The sequence below is a fragment of the Cervus elaphus genome, chromosome 11, assembly GCF_910594005.1.
Source record: "Cervus elaphus chromosome 11, mCerEla1.1, whole genome shotgun sequence".
Taxonomy (NCBI): domain Eukaryota; kingdom Metazoa; phylum Chordata; class Mammalia; order Artiodactyla; family Cervidae; genus Cervus; species Cervus elaphus.
This window is the reverse complement of record NC_057825.1, coordinates 44,615,205-44,627,763: the sequence shown is the minus strand read 5'-3', so window position 1 is coordinate 44,627,763 and position 12,559 is coordinate 44,615,205. Positions and strand designations below refer to the sequence as shown.

At 43.2% G+C, this 12,559-nt stretch overlaps 1 long non-coding RNA gene across 1 annotated transcript in view; it reads left to right on the top strand.

The window, feature by feature from the left end:
- LOC122703420 overlaps positions 1-12,559 on the top strand; it is a 114,805-nt gene that overhangs the window by 35,833 nt on the left and 66,413 nt on the right. Inside the window, exon 3 of the long non-coding RNA XR_006343486.1 lies at positions 4,503-4,645. This is a non-coding gene — a long non-coding RNA (uncharacterized LOC122703420). The remainder of the gene's footprint in view (positions 1-4,502; positions 4,646-12,559) is intronic.

The window sequence follows — 12,559 nt, the reverse complement described above, 5'->3', positions numbered from 1 at the left end:
TCTTATTAAATACCTGGTTGATCATCCAATTATAGGCCTAAACTTGGGAGCCCACCTGCATCATTGCCTCCTAAATTGAGTTTAGCTGGTCTGACCTATTCTCAGGGCTAAGAAACTGGTTTATTGAGATATGTACTATTCAGCTATTAATCTATTCTACTCTCTACAATCAACTCAGCTTTTAATTATGAAACTTCCAGAGATATTTCAGAAGAGGAAACTGATGGATCTTCTGATAAGCGATCAATATTGGCATACTGATGATTTTAAAGTTACTTGAGAAACAGCCCGTGCAAAGAAAGATATAGTTCTTCCTCTGTCCCCTTGAAAGCCAGAAATAAATCTCCCATGTGAAAGTTATCCTCCCTGCAGCAGGAAGTAGAGAGACATCCTTATCATCAGAGACAGGGAGTTCAAGGCCAGAAGGCTTGTAAACAAACTCTCTACGTTTCCTCACTGTGCTGTGTGCTGTGCTCAGTCGCTCAGTCGTGTCTGACTCTTCGCACCCACATGGACTGTAGCCCACTAGGCTCTGTCCACAGGGATTCTTCAAGCAAGAATACTGGAGTGGGTTGCCTTGCCCTCCAGGGGGTCTACTGCAACCCAGGGACTGAACCCAGGTCTCCCTCATTGCAGGCGGATTGTTTTTATCATCTGAGCCACCAAGGAAGCCCAAGAATACTGGAGTGGGTAGCTTATCCCTTCTCCAGGGGATCTTCCCTACCTAGGAATCGAACTGGGGTCTCCTGCATTGCAGGCGGATTCTTTACCCGGTGAGCTACCAGGGGAGCCCTCATTTCTTCACTACTTAGTATATAAACCTAAGTATGTTTGTCTTGTCAGTTCTTTACAGACTTACTGTTTCTTTGCCTAAAAGGTATATAAGCAGCTTGCTTTGGTCACTTCTTGGGTCTCATAGCTATGTATATTATGATCTCTGTACATACGAAGTTAAATTTGTTTTTTCTTCCTATTAACCTGTCTTGTGTCAATTTAATTATTGCACTAGCCAAAAGACTTAAGAGGGGTAGGGGGAAATTTTCCGCTCATTGATATAGGGAAAGCTATTGATGTTTCCAAATACCGACCTCCTTGGAGAAACAGGTGAAGAAGAAAGAGCTTTTTGAATAAGGGGCTGGGCTGTACAGGTCCATGGAGTGACCCCTGAGCTTAGAACAAGGCTTATGAGGACCAAAAGGCCTGGATGGGTGGAGGGGATGGTTTCTACAGTCTCTGGATCCAGCCCTGAGTGCCCAGGGCATCCAGCACTGTGCCTCCTTCTAGCACCAGCAGTGACCACCCCACTACTCCCATGCAGACTTTTGGGGGTTGATTACTCATGTTTCATCCATTTTGAGATATCATCAACTGTAAACTGTACCATTTTTTATGTATGACTAAGCAAGAAAAACCGCTGAAGAGGGAGACTGCACATCAGAGCTGGGACACCAGAGATTAAGGAATTTTCCCAAAGAAAAGATTGGCTGCAAACATGCTTGTCTTAATCCTGGTACTATGTGGAAGGAGAAAAAATAATTCTGAGAATCTGAACCACAAGTCTGTCCTCATGCAGGTTTGATTTCACTCTTAAGTATGTTCTAGAAATATTCCAATACTTTGGTCACCTGATGCGAACAGCCGACTCATTGGAAAAGACCCAGATGCTGGGAAAAATTGAAGGTAGGAGGAGATGGTTGAATGGCATCACCAACTCAATAGTATGTGTTTGAGCAAACTCCAGGAGATAGTGAAGGATAGGGAAGCGTGGCATGCTGCAGTCCATGGAGTCACAAAGAGTTGGCCATGAGTGACTGAAAAACAACAAATGTTCTAGAAAACTCAAGCAGAAAATTAACTTAAGGTCATTTCATGTTGTTAGTGCCTCAGAAGTGACTGCCAAACACACATCCTCTCCTGGAGAACTAGGTTGCTTTCCTGGCTGACAGCCATCATAGGATACCATCGATTTTAAGACACATCCCAATTTCAGTGATGTTAAATGTGCAGAAATGTGCTCCTCAGAATTAATAATATTTATGGGCATGAAACAGATGTGCTGTCGGCTGCACTGGTGATCAGTTCTCCTGGATTTGCCTGGAACTTTCCTGGTTTTAGTTCTGGAGTCATCTTCATTGAACTCTCTCAGTCCTGGACAAAGGTTGACCACTCTACCTACTTCAGTCTTCTTCTGGGGTTGTCTTCTCTGGTCTAGGGGCCTGGTCTGCTACCTGCATCCTTGCCCAGAGGTAGGCTAATTGCACCAGGCTATGGACATCTGATCCAGGGCTTTCTGCCCACAGGTCAGCCACATATAGGTGTTGAGGGCAAATGCAGAAGGACGAGAGAATGGAAATTGGAACATGGGAATCTAAAGACCTGAGACCATGCACTAGGCCTCGTCTTGCTGTCAGGTTCTCTTGGGTTCCTGTGCACTGAAAAATTGCAATAAACTCTCCCTCTTATTTATTTATTTTTTGGAGGGTGAAGGAGTTAACTTCAGTATGTTTTTGGCCCTTCTGGCTTAAGGGGTCCTGACTGAGGCACGGAGGCTGCTCTGCAAGACTTTTTAGAATCTACATGTCTGTCCTAGGAGCTGTGAAGAGGAGACCAGTGATGCCTGTCAGTGGGTCTGAGTGCCAGGGGCACAGGCACTCCTCAGGCTCAGGTGTATAAATGAAGCAGAAGTCGCATGAGCTCCATCCAATGTAATTAGTAGAATGACATGAATTATTTCCTAAACAAAGGCCAAGAGAACAGCTAAACAGTCTATTTTATCTATGTACTAAATAACTGTACTTGGAGATGTATTTGTTTCCAAGCTCAATTTCACATGTGTTCCATTTTCTCCTCCCCCTACTCCATCAGGAGACTTCTCCAGGGAGGAATTGTGTCTCTTTTCTCATATTTGCCCCACATAGGACCCAGCACAGATGCATATTTTCCTGTAAGCTTCCCAATGACAGGCTTCCCTTGTGGCTCAGCTAGTAAAGAATCCGCCTGCAATGCAGGAGGCCTGAGTTTGATCCCTGGGTTGGGAAGATCCCCTGGAGAAGGGAAAGGCTACCCACTCCAGTACTCTGGCCTGAGAATTCCATGGACTGTATAGTCCATGGGGTCGCAAAGAGTTGGACATGACTGAGTGACTTTTACTTCACTTCACTTCCCCAATGACAGGGAGCAGATCTTTGTGGCTTGCTAACACTGAGCACTATCATGGTACCTAATAAGTTCTCAGTGAGTGAGTATGGAACTGAGATGAGCTTTAGACTCAACATACCTGAGCTGTGGATGGAGTTCTTCATCCATTCATTCACTGAGTATTTAATGAACTATTATATGCCAAGTATTATAGTGGGCCAGGAGTATTCAGTGATGAATGAGACAGATGCTGTCCCTGCATCCATACACCTTGTACTCTAATGGAATTTCAGACAAAAACTTAATAAGCAGACAAATAGATAAAGTCATAAGTTATGATAAATGCTATGAAAGGTGGCAGAGATAAAATGGTTAGGGAAGACCCCTCTTAGGTGGTGACAAATGTCAGGGAGGAAAAATTTCTCCTCTCCCCTCTTGGGTTTCGTAATAGGGGCCTGTGAACTAAAGTGAGAAAAAAAATTAGCGAGAGAAAAGACAGAATTTTTTTCTTGTGTGTATGCAGGAGTTCACAGAAAAATGTGAATCAAAGAGGCTGTTACAATTTAGGACTTACATACTATCTTAATAGAGGAAGGAAAGAGGGAGAAAAGCACTTATGGGAAAATATATGACTTTTAGAAAAGATATATGGCCCTCCAGAGAACAGATGGGAGAGGTGATATAGTTTTGTGACAACGTCTAAGAGATTTCTTATCCCCTTGCAACTTCTGTCTGAGTGAAAGAAGTCAATCTTTCCTGGTGCATACGTCTTAGGGAAAAGAGTTATCACAGTTGAGTTCTGTTTCTTTTTAATTAATTTTTTAATTGAAAGGTAATTGCTTTACAGAATTTTGCTGTTTTCTGCCAGACCTCAACATGGATCAGTCACATGACAGTTGAATTCTTTGGGGAGGCTCTTCTTTTAGGAAGAAAAAATGAGTTCAGGAACAAACCTTTTCAGCGTGGTATATTCCAGACCCCTTCACTGTGAAGGTGGAATTTCAAAGGGCAAGGAGGAGCTGGCCTCATACTCCTGAGTCAGAAGGTGTTCTAGGCAGAGGGACTGTGGGGAGAGTCCCTGGAACGGGAAGGGCTTTCTTCCCAGAATATAAGGAACAGGAAGAGAAGTAAGAGTAGATTTGGAACAGCAAGGCAGGTCAGACCATGAGCTGGGTTTGGGAGATCATGGCAGGATTTGTGAGCTCTGGTATCTTGTGGTGAGCTTTTTAGAAGCCACGAGCCTTGTGATTGTCCGTGAGGCCTCCACTCCCGGATGAGGGAGCCCAGGGCAGCTTCTCTGTGGATTGCAAAACTTTACAGCAGAAAAGACCCTAAGCAGTGACAGGTTCCACTTTATTTTACAGCTGTGCCCTCTGTGGGGCCCTGCAGCCCTCCTCACCATGAAGCCTCCCCAGAGCACACCTGGGACTCAGGAGCAAAGGCCCAACATGCCTTCACCGACCGAGCCACATGGCTGGACTCAGCTCAGTGATGGGCATAAAAGCAGGTAAGTGGTGAATTCATGAGCAGTCACTGGGTGCCCTGAGCCTTACTTTTCTTCAGCTGTAAAATGGGATCCTGGTCTCCACAAGGATCCAGAGAACCTGTGTGGAGTACCATTGGGGTGCCAGCACACAGCAGGTTCTGCTACAAGCTAAGGTGTTGCTGTCATGAGAGTGTGTTGAGAGACAGGTCCCAATCGATACAGGAAGAAACAGGTAAATGGTCCCCACATTGTTTCACTGAATGTTCACCACCAACTCTCAGCTGAGGATGAGCAAAGTCAAGCAGCTTGGCCTAGGTCAGTGAGTCCAGGAGGTGCCAGCTGGAGCCAGCTCTGAGTCACTTGTGCGGGGTAGGGCAGGGGTGGGTAGGATCACCTAAAGCTTCAGAGGAGGGATGTTACACTGACCTCACTATGCCTTCCTTCCTCACAGTCACTGCCATCTCAGACCCTCTGCCCTAAGGTACCTGCAGGGCTAGGGAGGGGTCCTATCATGGATACCCCACATCTGTTCAGGTAGGGCAGTCATGTCCTCTTCCTTTCTCCTGGGTTCCTTAACCTTCTGATCAAGTGTTGAGCTGGCCTGAGTATCCTTGCTCCCTGGCCAAGGCCAGGAGTGAACCAGGGGCTGAGCGTAGAGGCTCAGAGCCAGAGGCCACTGGTGGCCTTAAAAATATGTGCAGGAATGAATTCTAAGCCAAGGTAGCTTTTTTTTCTCCCTCTCTTAAAGTCATTCTTTATTAAATACCTTCTCAAAAAATTTTAAAAATGGATATGTACCCAATGAAACTATTCAAAGGAAAAAAACAATAAAAACCACCCTCACTGGAGGGTGGTTAACATTGATCGATGTTAACTGCTTGTGGGTCACCTTTCAAAACTTTTCCTATACTCATTGTTATGGACTGAATTGTGCCCCCCCCCCCCGCCCCCCGCCAATTCATCCCTAACCCCCAGTGTGTTTATTTGGAGATGGAGTCTATAAGGAAGTAATAAAGGTTCAGTGAGGGTTTGAGGATGGAGCCTTCCAGAGCAGAGGCCATGTGAGAAGACAGCTATCTACAAGCCAGGAAGAGAGGCCTACCTCACGACAAACAACCCTGATGGCATCTTTGTCTTGGACTTCTGGCCTCCAGAACTGCATTTCTGTTGTTTAAGCTACCCAGTTTGTAGCAATTTGCTATGGCAGCCCTAGGAGGCTAACACACTCATGTAACCTGGATGAAAAGATCCAGGCACAAGGAGGAAAACTTTTTTTTTTTAAACATCAAACACATTTTGTATTGGGGTGTAGCCGATTAACAATGTTGTGATAGTTTGAGGTGAACAGTGAAGGGACTCAGCCATACATATACATATATTCATTCTCCCCCAAACCCTCTCCCATCCAGGGTGGCACATAACATTGAGCAGAGTTCCACATGCTATACAGAGGAGGTTTTTGTTGGTTATCCATTTTAAATATAGCAGTGTGTACATGACCTTCCCAAAGTCCTCAACCATCCCTTCCCCCCACCAACAAGCATGAGTTCATTTTCTAAGTCTGTGAGTCTCTTTCTGTTTTGTAAGTAAGTTCATTTGTATCATTTCTTTTTAGATTCCAGATAATAGGAATGTCATGTAATATTTCTCCTTTTCTGTCTGACTTCACTCAGTATGACACTCTCTAGATCCATCCATGTTGCTGCAAATGGCCTTATTTCATTCTTTTTAATGGCTGAGTAGTCTTCCATTGTATATATGTACCACATCTTCTTTATCCATTCCTCTGTCGATGGACATTTAGGTTGTCTCCACGTCTTATCTATTGTAAAGTGTTGCAATGAACATTGTGGTGCACGTATATTTTCGAGCCATGTTTTTCTCTGGATATATGCCCAGGAGTGGGATTGCAGGGTCATATGGTAGCTCTATTTTTAGTTTTTCAAGGAACCTCCATAGTGTTCTCCATAGTGGCTGTACCAATTTACATTCCCATCAACAGTGCGGGAGGATTCCCTTCTCTCCACACAGAGAGGGTGTTTTATTTGTTGTTTATTTGAGCAGAAATGGGATCATCCTATAATTATATTACTGTGGAACTAGCTTTTCTCATTAACAAAATGTAAAGGCCATCTGGCTTCTTACTCATATCCACCTCCAATTCCATTATGGCATCCACAGCTCCCGTTCCTCTTCAAAAACCTATCCAGAATCCCATTGCTTCTCCCAGCTGACTGCTTCCACCTTGGTGTAAGCACCACCCTCTCTCTCTCAGGCCAGGAGCCTCTTCACTCTTATCTGCTTCTAATCTTTCCCTCTTTGGTCTACTGTCCTCAGAGTAGCCAGAGGGATCCTTTAAAACCGTAAGTCAGGGGACTTCCCTGGTGATCCAGTGGTTAAGAATCCACTTGCTAATGCAAGGACAGATCCTACATGCCATGGGGCAGCTAAGCCCAGTCACCACAGCTATTGAGCCTGTGCTCTAGAGCCCATGAGCCACAGCTACTGAAGCCCATGTGCCTAGAACCCGTGCTCCACAAAAGAAGCCACGGCAATGAGAAGCTCGTGCACCACAACTAAATGGTAGCTCCTGCTTGCCATGACTAGAGAAAGCCTGTGTGCAGCAATGAAGACCCAGTGCAGTCAAAAATATTTTTTAATTTAATTTAAAAAAACACAAAACAATCCTAAGTCAGGTCCTGTTGCTCCTCAGCTCAAAGCCCTCCAGTGGCTTCTCACCCTATGCAGAGTAAAACCAAAATTCTCACCAGGGGCCACAGGACCCTATGTGATCTGGGTGTGTACACACACACACACACACACACACACACTCACACACACACTCACACCAACTCTCCCTCTCTTCTCTCTCATCTCACCTGCTCCATCCTGGCCTACTTGAGCTCTCTGTTCCCACCAACCACACTCCCAAAACAGGTCTTTGCACTTGCTGTTTCCTCAGCCTCAGCTGCCCTTCCTCCTGGTTGCCACAGAGCCCCTTCCCTCACTTCCTTCCAGACTCTGTCTCCTGACCCACCTTTATCATTCTTTATAGCACTAACCACCATCTGACATATTACTTCTTTATTTGTTTATGGTCTGTCTTTCCTCATTAAGATGTGGATTCCATAAGCAATAAACCTTGTCCTGTTCCCTGCCATCACTAGTGCTTAGAAGACTACCAGGTTTATGGCTGATGCTGGGTAAATGTTTAATGAATGACAACATGAATAAATCTCTCCAAGCCAATAGATGTAACAACATTTTCAACAGTTGCATAGCATTTGCTAATATGGACAGACCATGATTCACTTAACCAGGCACTATTAATGACGTTTTTCTATTTTTTCTTACTTTAAACAATATTTGTGATAAACATTTTTGCATAGCTACTTTAATATATGGGCCTTCCCTCTTGGCTCAGATGGTAAAGAATCTGCCTGTAAGGCAGGAGACATAAAAGACATGGATTCGATCCCTGGGTCGGGAAGATCCCCTAGAAAAGGAAATGGCTACCCACTCCATTATTCTTGCCTGGAGAATCCCATGGATAGAGGAGACTGGCCAGCTACAGTCCATGGGGTCGCAAAGAGCTGGACATGACAGAGTGACTAACACCCACCACTTTAATATATTGGTTCTTTTAATTCTATAGGATATTTTCCCTAAAGCTGGGTTAATGTATCAAGAGATAGGCATATTTTACATTTAATAGCCATTACCAATTTTCCTTAGTCACAGTTCAAAGGCAAATCCTGAAAAAAAAAAGGCCTCAATCATTTCCCCAAACTGAGGCCAGGGTAAGATTGCCCTTAGGTCAGGAAAGGGGGGCTCTGTCCTAGGCCTGTACACTTTAGAGGGCTTTGTATGCCACAAACACAAAAAAAATCAAGTTTATTAATGGTGACACAGGACTTTTTCTTACTTGGGATCCTGCATCGAGCACTGGGTTGGCACAGTGTGACCTGCAACCCTGAATGTGAAAGCTCGTGATTAACACCGTCTCCCCATTTCCTCCTATTTTCTTGAAACAGAAAACTGCTGAGTCCAAATGCTGTGAAGTCTTGTGGGTTGTACCCCTGCTAACCTAGGAGACAGTCACTGCTTTGGAGGCAGAAAGAACTTATTGGGCTGATATTTGTAGATAAAAGACTCATTTGTCATGTCCCTCCTCTCAGAGAGTATGGGTTCAGTAGGTACTACCATAACAAAATACTATTTTTCAATAGTTCCAGGGGTCCATTTTCTTCTTTTTTTGGTTTAAGTCTGGAGGCAGTCACAAGTTAGTTCAATATTCTCCAAAGTTGTACATGGTGTCTGTGTCAGTTATCTACTGCTGTGTAACAAACCACACTGAAAGTTGGTCAATTAAAATAATAGCAGTTTATTTGCTCTCGACCCTGGGCTGTATGCAGCTGGGAAATTTTTCTTTGATCCTCTTTGAAGTCACATAGGCAGCTACTCAGCTCACCTGGGACTAGATGGTCCAAGATGACTTTGTTCACAAGTTTGGCAGTCATGCTGGCTATTGACTGGGATGCCTCAGTTCTCCAAATAGCCTTTCATCCTCTGGGCTAGAATGGTTTTTTTTTTTTTTTTTTCACATAGTAGTAGAAACGTTTGAAGAGGGCAAAAGCAAAAGCTTCTTAAGGTCTGGAATTGGGAGTTGTACAGTGTTACTTCTGTCTCATTCTATCTACTAAATGAAGCCTTAAGGAATACCCAGATCCAAGATAGGAGGTACCAGGGATAATAGTCTCTATCTCTTGTTGGGAAGCAGGAAAAAAATCATACTGCGAAGGAGTTGGATGCAGGAAGGTGTGATGCATTGGGGACTATTGTGTAAGAATATACCATGTGTCTGAGGAACATTTTGCCATATTAGAGAATTTATATTTTTCTTATATTTGTGTACATGTGGTTATAGTTGTAAGATATTTGAAGTTTAATGCAGATGCCTTGCTTTGCTTATTAAGTGGATATCAAACTCCCAAGATTGCGAAGTTTTGGTTTTTTTAATTTTTTTCATGATTTAAGGTCCTACCTTATTTTTTATGGCTTAGACAGAAATTGTTAAAAATTGCAATCACACAAGAACTCAGTAAATGGCAGTTGCTATTGTTATTCCTGTTAACAGCTGGACTGAGGATCACAGCAATAGTACCAGCGTAGAGAAAAACAGGGTCTAACAGATTAAATCAGCAAAACCACATTAAAAAAAGATACTTTTACTACTGAATCACATAAATTTCAAGAGCATTTTCTTTTCTTCAAATAAAATATTTCCCATGAGCAAGGCACTATACTGGACATTAAATAACAACAGGAACAACATGTGGGCTTCCCTGGGGCTCAATGGTAAAGAATCCACCTGCCAATACAGCAGACAAGGGTTTTGATCCAGGAAGATCCCACATGCCGTGGAACAACTAAGCCCCAGTGCCACAACTATTGAGCCTGTTCTTTAGAGCCTGGGAACTGAAACTGCTGAAGCCCATGCAGAGTCCGTGCTGCACAACGAGAAGACACTACAGTGAGAAGCCTTCGCACTGCAACTAGAGAGTAGCCCCTGCTCCTGCAACTAGGAAAAGCTCTTGTGACAGTGAAGACCCAGCACAGCCAAATAATAAATAAAAATTAATTAATTAAAAACAAAAAGAACAAGTAACAGTAGCAGACAAGGATTCTGTGCTTAATATGCACTGGGCCTTATGCTGAGCCCTGTCCAGACACCTATCTCAGGCCTCACAAAAATCCTGTAAGATGTTCTCGCTTATTGTACCAATTTTTGGATGAGAATATGAAAGCCTGGAGGGATTAAATACCTTAGCCAAGGTCACAACTAGTGGCAGAACTGGGAATTCATTCCTTGTTCCTTTGACTCTGATTTTAATCAGTAAACCATGTGTAGTGCATTTTGACTGGACCCTGTAACAAAATCATGAGCAGGGCAGAGATCACCTCTGTATGAAGAACACAGCCCCCAAAGGCAAATATAAAACATTTAAATAATATCTGGCCCATAGTAATGGGTGTGGATCACAATAAACTGTGAAAAATTCTGAAAGAGATGGGCATACCAGACCACCTGACCTGCCTCTTGAGAAACCTTTATTCAGGTCAGGAAGCAACAGTTAGAATTGGACATGGAGCAACAGACTGGTTCCAAATAGGAAAAGGAGTACGTCAAGGTTGTATATTGTCACCGTGCTTATTTAACTTATATGCAGAGTACATCATGAGCCCTGCTCATGGGCTGGATGAAGCACAAACAGGAATCAAGATTGCCGGGAGAAATATCAATAACCTCAGATATGCAGATGACACCACCCTTATGGCAGAAAATGAAGAAGAACTAAACAGCCTCTTGATGAAAGTGAAAGAGGAGAGTGAAAAAGTTGGCTTAAAGCTCAACATTCAGAAAATTAAGATCATGGTATCTAGTCCCATCACTTCATGGCAAATAGATGGGGAAACAGTGGAAATAGTGGCTGACTTTATTTTGGGGGGCTCCAAAATCACTGCAGATGATGATTGCAGCCATGGAATTAAAAGACGCTTGCTCCTTGGAAAAAAGTTATAACCAACCTAGACAGCATATTAAAAAGCAGAGACATTACTTTGCCAACAAAGGTCCATCTCATCAAAGCTATGGTTTTTCCAGTAGTCATGTATGGACGTGAGAGTTGGACTATAAAGGAAGCTGAGCGCAAAGAATTGATGCTTTAGAACTGTGGTGTTGGAGAAGACTCTTGAGAGTTGCTTGGACTGCAAGGAGATCCAACCAGTCCATCCTAAAGGAGATCAGTCCTGAGTGTTCATTGGAAGGACTGATGTTGAAGCTGAAACTCCAATACTTTGGCCACTTGATGTGAAGAACTAGATCATGTGAAAAGACTCTGATGCTGGGAAAGATTGAGGGCAGGAGGAGAGGGGGACGACAGAAGATGAGATGGTTGGATGGCATCACCAACTCAATGGACATGAGTTTGAGTAAACTCCGGGAGTTGGTGATGGACAGGGAGGCCTGGCGTGCTGCAGTCCATGGGGTTGCAAAGAGCTGGACACAACTGAGCGACTGAACTAAACTGAACTGAATGAGTGCTCAATAAAAATTGCTGTTATTGTTAAAAAAATAATCTGTCAAACTAGTCTCTCAAAAAGAAAGTCATTTGCATCTTTTATGCTCCTTGACCAAAAAAGCAGAAATACACAAGTGTCCTCCTCTCTATAAACAGTGGAGGAAGAGAATTAAGATAAAATTCATGTAAGTTAACATAAGAAAAACATGTTGCAGGGTGGAGGGAGGGGAGTTCTTCTTTTTTAAAATCTAAGGTCCCTTTCGTTAGAATCAACCAGTAAAACCAATATATTTATTAATATATTTTAACAGATTGATTGATTTCAAAGAGTTACCACTCTGACCGGTTTAGTAAGATGCAGAATATAGTTCAGGAACTTTTGAAGAAAAAATAAAAAGTCCATCCAAAATACCATCAATTTCATCCTGTAGATTCAATGCCACCTTAGAACGGAGTTTAGATAAGAATTTGACTGGATCAAGATCAACTAAATGCTAGACTGCTGAGGGATTCTTAAGACCTATCTGTTCAACAGACTCAGAACCTCTTCTTTCATTGGAACAGGTAGAAAATTGAATCATTCCAGCAAATGGAGAAAAAGTACCTCTCCTGGACAAGGATATCACAGCAGATTAAGTTGTACTCAGTTTTGCAAAGAATGTTCTTGAGATCGTGTTCTCTGATCTTGGCCAGCTGATGACTGAGTTTACTGATGGGACCTGTCAGGACCATTTTGTCCTGCTTGACCAGCTGCCGTTGGAGAATTCTGGAGTTTTATTTTTTAAAAAATATTTTATTTACTTATTTGGCTGTACCAGGTCTTAGCTGCAGCACACGGAGTCTTTGATCTTCG